The 12877-nt window shown below is 42.0% G+C and overlaps 1 pseudogene across 1 annotated transcript; it reads left to right on the top strand.

Moving 5' to 3' along the window:
* The first annotated feature begins 205 nt into the window (after positions 1 to 205).
* On the top strand, positions 206 to 7699 carry LOC308433017 (putative ribosome biogenesis protein RLP24; annotated as a pseudogene). Its single transcript has 3 exons — positions 206 to 301; positions 3048 to 3125; positions 7120 to 7699. The product of its transcript is annotated as a putative ribosome biogenesis protein RLP24 (transcript).
* Positions 7700 to 12877: the final 5178 nt, after the last annotated feature.

The following is a 12877-nucleotide window of genomic DNA, read 5'->3' as shown; positions in this document are numbered from 1 at the left end:
CAGCCCAATTTCTCTCCCAAACTCTGCACTAGGCAATGAAGGTGGGAAAGGAGGGAGGCTACTGTACCAAGTAAATATGGATGTGGTAACAATGTGCTTTGATCAGGTGACTTAAGCAGCAGAAATATACTCTCAGACCTGGAGGCTGGAAGTCGGAGATGAGAGGGCTTCTTATCTTGCCTCCCATATCCCATTTCATGATCGCATGGCACTCTTCCGGCTCAAATTCTATTCCTCCGTTTTTAAGAACATTGTTGATACTGGATTCAGTGTTCCTCTGTTCCTGTATGACCTAAAGAGGGTGGGGCTATGAGGAAAGCTCAGACTGTAGTATTGGGGTGTAACGGTAAAGAAGCAGAACCTTTAAAACTGCTGAAGGGTCTGCATGGCCAGTGAACTGGAACGGCTTGGGAGCAGAGCACACCGGCAGCTCATGAAAACCATTTGTTTGGCATTTGAGGGAGCACAGACAAGATGGAGAGATAAACGGCTTTTGGTGGCTGGTAGGGTGTGGGCCTAATTAAAGGCCCTTAAGTATTTACTGCTGTGTTGATGCATTGGTTACTTTTGCTGTTGCTGTGGTAAAATGCCAAAGGCAACTTAAGGGAGAGTTTATTCGGTTTCCAAATCCAGAGGGATGAGAGTCCATCATGGTGGGGGAAATGGTACCTAAACTTCACCATACAGCACCACCAGTTGGTAGACCAAGGGTTCAAATACTATAGTATATTGGAGATGCTGGGCCAAGGTGCTGTGAAATCCAAGAAAGAAAGGTAGGATTGGGGTGGCAGAGGGCAAGGACTGGAGCTTAACTAACTGGATTGTGGTCCCTTGTAGCGGCAAGGCCAATAGGACTCCCACAACTTGGGTCAGAAAGGAGGGAGATATTTGATTTCGGCTAATATGAGTCAGGCATAATCCTGCCAACAAGGGCTGATTGTAAACTTCCATATATTTTTCTAATACTTGTGTTTGGTTATCGTTTGCTGGAAAGCTGAGTAGGAAAACAAGTGACGATGGTTATTTTGGGGCCATTGTGGTAGATCTGACTTAGGATTAATGCAATAATATCAGATGATCTACAGAAGTGCCTGGCCAATGATTCTTGGCAGGCCTCAAGAGGTTGCCATGTTTCATATGAACTATTTTGTGTGTGTGTGTGGGGGGGTATCTTCAGCTTTTCCATTTGCCCCCACAAATAACATGAGGTTCTTATCTGGGTGAGGAGTATTTGAAATTGGCAGGCTTAGCCCCACCACATTACCCGGCATTTTATTTGCATGTGCTGTGTGAGTTTGTGACCAGCACGAACTAACTATTAGCATCATGTTGAGTGAGTAGTGAGTTAGGGAAGTCAGATAGTGAAGAGGCCAAAATAAGAATTCGAGGACTGCAAACCATGAGTTCAAATCTCTTCTTCTTCAGCAGATCATTTCAAGAAGTGTGTTTAGTGTCTTTCTGGGCTTCTCAGTGTTTTCTTTTAGGAAACAGAAGAATTGATTCATCTTACAAAGATGACCGTGAGAAATAGGAATGACAGAGTGGTGTGCTGTCCTTTTGATGTTTGCCATTCTTTGTATAGGGTCTTTGTGTCCTGTGAGGGGGCTGCTGAGCAGCTGGGGTTCAGGATACCCCTTTCCACTGTAACAGCAGCAGATTCCTCTTCGGTGGTTTATGCATCGAGCTTCAAGATAAGGTGCCATTGGGATCTCGTGAAAAGTTGTTAGCAAGTCTCTTGAACAGATCTGAAGTGTTTTCAGTCTCCAAAGTTCAAATTCTGTAGCAGACAACTTCTTTTCATTTGTGCAGTGATATTTAGAATGTGCCTTAGAGAGATGCCTCGAGGATTAATGGGTTGTGTGAACATGTGAAGATTATGAGATGCCTGATTTGTCTTCGAATCATAAGTTCTAGTATCATCAGGGAGGAGTGGGAGAACATTATCCTCTGGGGCTACCAACCATGTACACAAGATGAACACAGAGCCACAGGGGAAACTAAGTCATGCAGGAAAGTATCATTCTTCAGACAAACAACACTATGTCTGTACAAAGGTGTAAATAATTAGCATGTGCCTTACAAATTAGTAATAAGATCATTGGAATATCAGATACTTTATTTTACATATTGCATTCAAAGCATAGCGTGTAATGTAAGTTTGTATTGTGCAATGTATTTATAAATGCATTTATGTGTGTATGTATGTGTGTGTATGCATGTGTATATATATGTATGTGTGTATATGTAGGTATGTGTGTATATGCATTTATGTATGTGTGTGTATGTACATATGTGTGTATGTATGTAATATCTAGTTTCCCCCTGACATTATGATATGCCATGTACTTTGATGGGTACCCATATTTAAGTCTCCATAGGGTATACTAATATTAGGAATTGGGAGATATGCCATTCTTCTGTTTATAATTAAGGCAGAAGATAAATTTTTTTTCTTTTCATTCTATACTAGAAACAAGACGTTACTGGTGATTTCCTGCTAAGGTAACAGCAAGACAAAGAATGCCACAAACATTCATTAGGACTTGCCTTGGGGCTTCTCTCTCTCTCTCTCTCTCTCTCTCCCTCTCTCTCTCTCCCCCCTCTCTCTCCCTCTCTCTCTCTCCCTCTCTCTCTCTCTTAATTTCTTTCAAAATTGAACTACTATCACTTCAAGGTTAAATTTCATCTTCAACCAATATTATTCTTGGTCATCAAACTCACCAGTCAGCTTCCGTGTGTTGTACCAGGTTCGTGTCCAGAATTCCCCATGCTTGTGCTTCTGTACCTCTGCTCAGTGTCCACGCACCATCCCCTCAGAGGCTTGTCCCAAGACCCTTGCATTCAGTGGTCTGCGTATGCGTCATCCCCCTACGCATGACATTTGCATCTCACCATGCCCTCGGTTACACTTGGAATCATCTTTAGTTTACTTTTAATACCTAAGAGCCTATGCATGATTGTTGAAACCATTTTGTGTGGGAAAAACAAGGGGTCTGCACGTGCTTAGTATGGGCGCCATTTTTAAAAAGTCTTTTTAATCCTGGCAGTGTGAGAGCAGAACTCATGGATATGGAGAGCACACTGTGTGGTGTAAACCTAGCACATTGGCCGGCTGTGTTCACACTGTACGTACCCATGCCAAAAGTTTTTACCTAGAAAAACATCACAGAACTAGATCTGTCCACAGTGTCGCGTGTCCACACAATCCACCCTGTTCACCTGTTGAACAGCTATCAGACTGCGTGTTCTCTATTTGTGAACACTCGGATTGGTGCCCATTTCTACTAATACCTACTGCACAGTGATGACACTTTAATTGGCTTTTGTGTACAAAGCAAGGGTTTTTTAAAAAAAAAAAAAACATAGAAATAAAATTGCTTGGTCTAAAGACTTAAAAACACTCATCGTAGCAGATGTTTTTCTTAAGAACCAGGTGACTATTGAGCCCTGAATTTGACACCAATGACAATTGCTGTTTTATCATTTGCATGTCAATTATAAATGGAGAACCCAAAGATACAAAGGAAGTCCCCTTTCCTCGGGAGGACACTGAGAAATAGATTCCATCCCCTTCGCACCACTGTCTGTAAGCTTTCTTGTTCGTTTGAAATGAACCATGGCGGCGCATACAGTGGCCTCCAGTGACAGGTTGGAGCGTTGTTCCCTAACCTCACATTATTCTCTGCGACCTCAGGAAAGCACAAGGCACCTGAATGTGTCAGGTGCACTTCACCTCATTACTCAGCCCAGTGTTTCTGCCCTTTCATCCTAAAATCAGCCTCTTAGAGGAGCATCCAGCTCCAGTCAGCATGTTTAATGTACTTCTCAATGATGTTCTAGTGCAGTCAATTTTTGTATCTCATGCATGTGTACATATGGTAAGCATTTCTCCAAGTCCTAGCCATGTGGGGGAGGAATATTGCGGTTGCTTTGTTAATGCAGTGTTTGTGTTGGAGCGGGTATGGCCCCGCGCTTTAACTCTCAGCGCTGGGCGTAATGAGATGGCTTTGATGGTGGTGTAAGAGACTAGGGATGGTCACAGCTTCACACTTCAAAGCTGAGCATATGGGGTGAATACTGGTTAAGCTTTGTACTCTTTGGGGATGGTTGGGAGACAATTCTTAACAGCTCTGTTTAATGAAGACATTGGAAAAGGAATATTCTATCTTTAAAACAATTTTGAATTGCAAAGAGAAATTTCCACGCCCCCCCCCTCATTCCACAGACTAAACTAAGAATAATTTTTCCTAGTCTGCACTTAATTAGAGGCGGCGTGGCTCAGCACCACTGCTGTGCTGAATTTTCAAATGCCGCTCTTCCAAATGTAATAGAACGAGATTAGCCAGCCAGCTCTATATTAGGTATATGTATGGATTGAGGTAAAAACTCTTACGGCTACCTGTTTTACCACCTGAGAGATGTTTTATCATTTCTGATTGAAAAAAAAAATTCCCCCTTCTCATTAAAAAAATTACACAAATTAAAAAAAAAATCAATGATCAAACATCCCCTTTGCTATATTAAGAGAGCTATGCTAAAAGCAGAGGGTAAACATGAGATTTTAAGACCAACACCAGTTTAATTTTTAGAATTTTGTGCTTTTTAAAAATCTCTCTCTTCTTGGTTTGAGTCTGAGGTGCTCGGTGGGTTGGAAGATTTTTTTTTTTTTTTTTTTTTTTTTTTTGATGAGTATGGGCTTATGAAAATGTCTGATGCTTTTTTTTTCTTTTTTGAGTTTTCACTAGCTTTCTGGCTGAAGAATCACAATGGTAAAGCATGCATTCATGCTAGGGGTGGGGCAGAAGAAGTTAACTTCCTACAGGAAAGAGTGACAGATGAGGGTTTTTTTTCTAAGCTGTGCAATTTGGCTGCAATTAAAAGTGTAACAAAAACTAAGCTTATAAATTATGCTCCTTGAGCTCCTGAAATGTAACTGTGCCTAGCAGTTGAATTTCTATTCCATTCATATTAGTACTCCTAAACTGCTACGAAGAGAGACAGAAGCAGACGGGAAGACAGTAGCACTACATCCTTTCGTGACATGAAGCATGTGCCAATGTAAGGCAGGTACATTTAATTAATCAGGTTCTTTAAAATATCTTTCAGAGTGCCTTTATTATCGCATATGCTCAAAAAAGTCCTGCGTCTCAGCCAAAGTTATATGTGACTTAGACTTATAGCCAAAGTTATATAGATTTAGAAAAGGTCTTTGTGTGGCAATACCAGGCCTAGAGTTCTCAGTGCACCAGGAAACCCTCTCTGTATTGGCTTTTCTGTACGAAGGAATGTCAAGGAATGAATTAATGTCTCCATAGTTAAGACTAGAAAGTGCTAAATATACACACATAGAAGTTGTCAGAAGTCATTGTTCATCAAGAAAATTAGCCATGATGAAGGTTCAAGACGCACACTTGCCAATAGTATTATCAGTCAGCCTTTTTAGAACGGAGGAAATGGAAATATCGGAACCTCTGATAAGAACAGTGGGAGAGCCTCGTCAAAGATATGAGAACTCTGAGGAGAGCAGTTGGATGGCCTTGTCAACAATATGAGAACTAAAGTCACTGGTCCTTCAACAGGAAGTGATTTGTTTCAGGATGACACTGTGTTGTCCTGAATAGCACCAAACTATTTCTGAGCAAGAATATTTCAACATGAGCCTTATTGTTTAACAAAATCAATGGGCTTGCTATCCTACAGGTTCATATCACATGGGCCTCAGCAGGGGGAACCACTGTTGCAAGCACACCAAATTTCAGGGGGACCGCTGTTGCAAGTACACCAAATGGGAGTGCAATGGTGAAGCTTTGGTCCTGTGGCTTCCTACTAAAGAAACTGAACTCTTCTTGGTTGTGCTGACCTCAATTCTGATTTCATTAGCACGGTGGTGCCCTATTTCCATCTGCAAGCTCCACTTGCAACTGTGGTCCAAACTTTCCAAAGGTACCCTTGCTTCATACTGAATTGCATCAGGATTTGGAAAGATGTGTCAGAGAAATCCAGGACTTTATGGTGGGAGGGAAGAAGATTATGACCAAAATACATTGTCTATATGTATAAAGCACTCAATGAACCAGGGAAAGTATACACAAAATGTTAGTGCATTAGAGGAAGATTTTCTCTTTTTATATATTATAGAAAAGTTGGAACTCAGAGATGGTAATAAGGTTTTTCAAGATTCCAAATGTTTATCAAGGAGCAGAAATACTATTTGTTTCTATATTGGATGCATATGTTATTTGCACTGAGTTAAACAAACCCCTACCCTTGAACTCACAACTTCAGACAGCTGAGTTGCTACTGCAAACATCGGATGTGTTTTCCTTTAGAAATCAGGGGCCAAGGACATTTCTGAGCAGGTCTTCTGAGCTGTATAAAATCCAGTGTTCCAGAGTATAGCTTCAGATAAAAATGCTGACCAGGAAAGGCAAAGGTATATTAGATAATTTAGTGGACGATCTTGACATTGTGTTTTGTGCTTAGGGCCACTGTGGGACCCACAGGGTTAGTCTTGCTAAGCGCTGGTGGGAAGGGAAAGCCATTTTGAGTGGTCAGATGTCTTAACTCTGTGACTCTCTGAAGTGTTCTTCCTTTCCTCTCACAGCATCGCTCCTGCCGCCACCTCAGATCTTAGGGTGCAATTTAGTTTAATTGCTAAAGCATCATTTTGTCATTCCTTAACCTCATCTGACTGTGTCCCTGGCATCTCTTCCCAATGCCGTTCTTAGGAGCTGTGACTCGTTAGGATCTTAAAATAGGGTTAAATAAGCAGAAATCACTTAAGCTAAAATAAGATTTGAAGGTTTTCTTAGCTCCATAGAGCCTGCAGCATCACTGGCTTCCGATGCTGGAGCGCAGACTGGCTCAGAGAGTGAGTCTTTCCCAAGACTCATCTCATCGGTGCAGTCTTTTCTTAGAACGTTTCACTCCTTCCCCAACATGACAGCCTTCAGTAAAACAAGTGGGCAGAATGAAACGCTAAAATCGAAGATGAGAAGGTTTCTTGTCCTTCGTGTGGTCGAGTATCCTGTCTCACCGCCACCTTGCAGCAGAAGAGCTGATGTTCTTGTTACTTTTTTTCATATTCAAATGAATTATTAATGTTTAAAATGATTGCAGACTGGGAGACATGCTTGCAAAACATGTAAAGACCTAGGACACAGAGCCAGAATAAAGAATGATAGGGCCGGGGTCCCACATGGGGTCAACGTGAGGATCGAGAACTGTTATTTCTGCTCCGGGCCCCGATCTATCCAGGCCACGGCATGATGTTTGCAGTCTGCAATGCCTGCAAGGTGTTTCAATTCTGCAAGTCCAAGTGTCATAAAAACTTCAAGAAGAGGAGGGCACACAAGATCAGGCGGACTAAAGCCTTCCATAAAGTAGCAGCCAAAGAGCTCACGGTGGACAACTCATTTGAATTTGAAAAAATGTTGAAAGGAGCCTGTGACATACCAGCGAGAGCTGTGGAATTAAACTATGCAATGAAGAGAGTTGAAGAGACCGAACAGAAGCGCCAGGCTAAAGGTATAATGAACAGGTTGAAGAAAAGCAAAGAGCTACAGAAGGTTCAGGACATCAAAGAGTCAAGCAGAACGTCCATCTTATCCGGGCTCCTCTTGCAGGCGAAGGAAAGCAACTGGAGGAAGAAATGGTCCAGCAGTTACCGGAGGATGCGGACATGGAGGAAGCTTCCTAATGGTGCACCGGCCCTGTGCGCACTGGAGTCAAGCGGAGACTTTCAGGCCTGAAGTTACTGATTGGTTCCATAAGGTCCCTCAGACAAGGGTGATTCAACGTACTTCCTCCTTAAATGTTGCAGCCTGTAAAAGCATCCCCTTGTCTCAGCTCAGTGTTCTGCTTCACTGTGATGTGCTCATGCAAACAGGAAAGTTTGTGTGTAGGTAAAGACGTCAACTGTGGGCATAACATGGTGGAGCCAACCGTCTTCCAGTGTCAAATTTGAAATGATGTAATAGTTTCTTTGCATTGGAATAGTCTGTTTATTAGGGTTATTGAAATGGAAGTCACACATGGGAAAAAAAAAAAAAAGAATGATAAGGCCATGTGTGGTCCTAGCACTCAAGAGGCAGAGATAGGCAGCTTTCTATGTGTTTGAGGCCAGCCTGGTCTACACAGTGAGTTCTAGACCAGCCAGAGCTACACAGTGAGACTGGTCTCAAGAAACAATAACAAAATAACAATCTCTAAGGTGCCTCCAAATAATGAAGGCCCACACTTCTGCTACGCCTGACCTGTACCAACATCCTTAAAGAACCCATGTCTTACATACTAACAGAAAGGTTCCTGCTATAGATTGGCTTCTTTGATGCAGAAGATGCCGTAAGTAAAAATAATTCAATAATCTGATTTGAGAAGATAAAGCCAGGTACCAAAGATCTAGGGTTAAAAATCTCCAGATGGGAAACTGGGAAAGGGGATAACATTTGAAATGTAATTAAATAAAATATCCAATAAAAAAAAACTGTATTTAACCCCCTCCTCCCCAGAAGAGAAATCTTTGAGAGTGCATCCTCTCTCACCGAGGCCAGGCAAGGCAGTCCAGCTAGAAGGACACATGCCACAGACAGGCAACAGTTTCTGGGACAACACCTGCTCCAGTTGATTGAGTCCCTCCAGAAGACCAAGATGCACATCTGCTACGTGTGTCCGGGATGCAGGTCCAGCCTGTGTGCTCTTTGGTTGGCGGTTCACGCTCTAGCTTCACAGAGACTTGACTTACTATGTTTGGGGGGATTATCCAAGGGGCCCCCACCCACTCAGAGGAGAAGGGAAGGAGAGATGGGAGGATTGTGGGGTGCGGGACAGTGAGTAGGATATAAAATAAATAAGTATAATGACAATACAATAAAAAATCTCAGAAAGCATGCAGGATAGTCTGTCATTGGATTGTACTTATGACTGTGCCTTAATTATGCTTGGGGAGGTTTTCTGTTTTGTTTTGGTTTCTATGGTGATGAAAAATGCCGTCTTCTTGTGCTGCCCAGGGCGGAGACCATCATAGCCCTGCGTGGTTACCAAACACGAGAAACGGAGCTAGTGAGATGGAAAAGTTTCAGTTTTAATTTTAAATTTGATTTTAAGTTTGTCATTAGCACGTGAGCACATATATAACAATGTGTTTAATTTTGCATTTTCATGTTTTGACCATGTTCCACCCCTCCCCCCATTACCTGCTCTTGGTATTTTAAAAGTTAAAATTAAGTATCACATGGATTGAGAATTTTTGTATGGGACAGTGAAGATATGGCCCTTACTCTTAATTTTTACATAACATCTACAAATTGGGCTGCTCTAAAAATTGCTTGAAATTTAAACCATACACTTTAGTAATTGTAAATGATGCATTTATCCTTTATTTGTTTACTCATTTGAGTGTGATGTATGATGTGTGTTCGTGTGTGTGTGTGTGTGTGTGTGTGTGTGTGTGTGTGTATGTGTGCATGTTTTTGGGGAGAGGCATATGTATGCTCAGGCATGCACGTGGAGGTCGGAGGCCAAACGTTGGGTGTCACTTCTTGTCTTACCTGCCTTGCCTGAAGACTCTTTTCCAGTGCCAATAGTAAGCTGAGCTAACTGGCCCCAAGCTTTGCTTGGTTCGCCTGCCTCAGCTTCTCTAAGCCATGCTTCCTGCTTCCCGCTCTCTGTGCATTCTGAGGATTTGAACTTAGGCTGCCAGATTTACCTGCCTGGCAAGTGCTTTTACCTACCAAATGATCTCCCTTGATCAAGGCAAACTTTTAAGACTAACTTAAAGAAACTGACTTGCTAACTGACTATGCTCAAACTTTGATTTTGTAACTGTGATGGTGTTGTGGGGGAGGGGGAGATGGCTGGACAACAAGGGGAGACTGAGGCATGGAAGGGCACACTCGGAAGGCTTCTGTTTAGTCAGCTCTACCATCTCTACCACAGTTCCACACTCTCTTTCAGCCAGCCTGATTGAGCTCTGAATCCCTTAAAATCTCCGGCTGCTTCGGGCTTTGCTGAGCATCTGGCCCTACACAGAGCTGGCAACTGGCTGCAGTGTGTTTCTCCTTGAAAGCTGACCTGCAGGAGAAGTCAGTCCTGTCCAGACACCAAAGCATCTGGCCTGGTTCACTGGGCAAGATTTCAGCACTCTTGATCCTGACCTGAGAGTTAACCCAATGAAAACGAGCAATGTGACAGATTTGTGTGCATTTCAGTCTACTCTGTTTCTTTGCCATTTTCCTGGTGTTGTGCATCAAATCCAGGGCCTCACATAGGTAAGCAAGTGCTCTACACACTGAGTTATATCCCTTGCCCTTTTTTGTCTTTTAAACTTGATGATATTGTACCAAAGTCTCTTTCTTTGATCAGGCTCTCATAATAGCTGGAGAGTCTGGGGCTAGTGTTTCCTCCTTCCTTGGTGAAGTTTCCTTCCTAGCTCTTGGCGAGACCCAGGTGAGCTAGACAAGAAGTCTTCAAACTTTAATCATGTTCAGTGTGTGTGTGTGTGTGTGCATGTGTCTGTGTGTACGTGCATGTGTGCACATGCTCATGTTTCTGTGTGTGCATGTTTATGTGCTCGAGAGTGTGTTGAGGGTGGTGGATAATACAGAAAAGATGTAGCAACCCCCATAACATAATTGCAGCATGACTACTTGGAGCCAGAATGGCTGAAGTAAGTAGCACTGGTGGATCATACAGATGGTCCCCCTCTTGGCCAGGAAGAGCCTGTGTCCCTGATGGAGATACACAAGATGGAATGGGTGGGGACTTTGGCAGAGGTTCATTCTAATTGTTAGGATGATGGTTTGGTGCTTGGATGTCCAGGGTAGCCAAGTTGGAGCATACAATTAGTATCAGAGCCAGAGGAAGCAAAACATTGCTAAGAAATTGGCTCTAGAACAGAAAACACAAGTGCCAGGAAAAGTCCTCACCCTATCTCATCTACCCTCTGTGTTTGCCTCAGGGACACAAGAAGGCCCACCCCTCTTATTTATATTCTATAGAAAGTCTCTTGTCTCAGTCTCACATTCATTTCCCTCCCATGCATAAGTGACAACCATAATTTATTCACCTCTACTAAGCACATCATTCACTAAATATCTAATGCAATTAGAAACTGGTCACATTTTCTCCCTCCTGCCATAAAAATACAGTGATTTGCTTAAAAATATGATCTATGAACAAGCTTAGGTAATTTTTTTCTGAATATAATGCTAGAGGTAACTTGCATTTGCTAAAACTAAAAGAGTAGAGAGAGGTCTGTGCCGTGGGATAGCTGAAGCTGGCACTCTCAGCTGTCTATATGTTAGGCTATGGAGGAGAAGGATGTATAGGCTATGGAGAAGGATGTATAGGCTATGGAGGAGAAGGATGTATAGGCTATGGAGAAGGATGTATAGGCTATGGAGGAGAAGGATGTATAGGCTATAGGAGAAGGATGTATAGGCTATAGGAGAAGGATGTATAGGCTATGGAGAAGGATGTATAGGCTATGGAGGAGAAGGATGTATAGGCTATGGAGAAGGATGTACAGGCTATGGAGGAGAAGGATGTATAGGCTATGGAGAAGGATGTATAGGCTATGGAGGAGAAGGATTTATAGGCTATGGAGAAGGATGTATAGGCTATAGGAGAAGGATGTAGTGAGCAGACGCCAGAGCACTCAAAGTTTGGTGGAGGATTGGATTTTGGTCTTCAGCTTACTGTCCTGCTGATTTTATCAGCAGTTAACTATATTTAGTAGTCAACTTTGGATATGGCCCTCAAAATATGGCAACATTGTAACCATTTTCTGAGACACATCCATTATGCTACTAAAGGCTCCATTTTCCTTCCTTAGGATGTGTAGATTTCTGAAGATGTTATTATAGGTACTTTGTATTTAGTATCTTCTTATAGAGAAAAGGGATTGCTCTGTACAAGATTGGCATATTTCCTCATGCCTTTTTTTCCCCAAGAAAGAAAGAAGTTTAAGTTTTATGATTAAATTTTCAGAAAGAGATTTTCTGGTTACTAATTTGTGCCTTTTTCAAGATCGTAAAGATCATGCTGGAAATGCAGATGATTCTGTGTCTGCTGGGCAAGATGGCCTTCAGAGGGACAAGACACAACAGGAGGCAGATGGGTGTGAGGGTATCGAAGCTGGCCTTTTTAAGAGGGTGAGCAGTCCTCTGAGTCGCTTAAGGTGCAGTATTGTTGAGCTCGCAAAAGAAATAGACTAATGTTGAGAAGGAAGTTTAACCTGATATAAATGACACATTTGAGCTAAAGATCAAATAATAACACCAGTGATCTTTTTCATCTGTGAAGAGTAAACTTCTGTGCAATGGTTTAAACTAAGCTGACCATTGCTTCTAGTCTCAGCTATGATTACCTGGGTCTGGAATAATCTGTGCCTTTGATCTTCTTCTCTCTAGTTTCATACTGTCAGATATGCTGTGTAGACCATAGGAAGACCTGATTTTTTTTCCTGTTTCTATTCTACATGCAGTTCAGTGGTTTCTATTCAGAATTTTATCAAAAATTAAAAAATCCAGGATAAAACTTTTAAGATGCTAAAATTGGCACAAAATGTCTCCAGATGATAACTTGAAGATAATATTTAATACTAGTAAGGATGTGGTTAAATATTGGTACTATCAGGGATGCTATTAACATGCATAAGTTCTTGGAGGTGAGTGTGTAATATATAACAAGAGCTCCAAAAAATATACACAAATGCCTCTTTAGAGCCAGGAATAAATACCAAGATACAATAGAAGCACCAGAATTGATTTGTTTTCTTTTACTTCTGTTTGTTATTAAGAGATAATTACAACATTTCTCCCTCCCTTTTCTCCACCCAGTTCCCTTTCTTACCCCTGTCCACTATCCTTCAAATTCA

The sequence above is a fragment of the Micromys minutus genome (assembly GCF_963924665.1).
Source record: "Micromys minutus genome assembly, chromosome: 19".
NCBI classification, from domain to species: Eukaryota; Metazoa; Chordata; class Mammalia; order Rodentia; family Muridae; genus Micromys; species Micromys minutus.
This window is presented reverse-complemented; position numbering and strand designations above follow the sequence as displayed.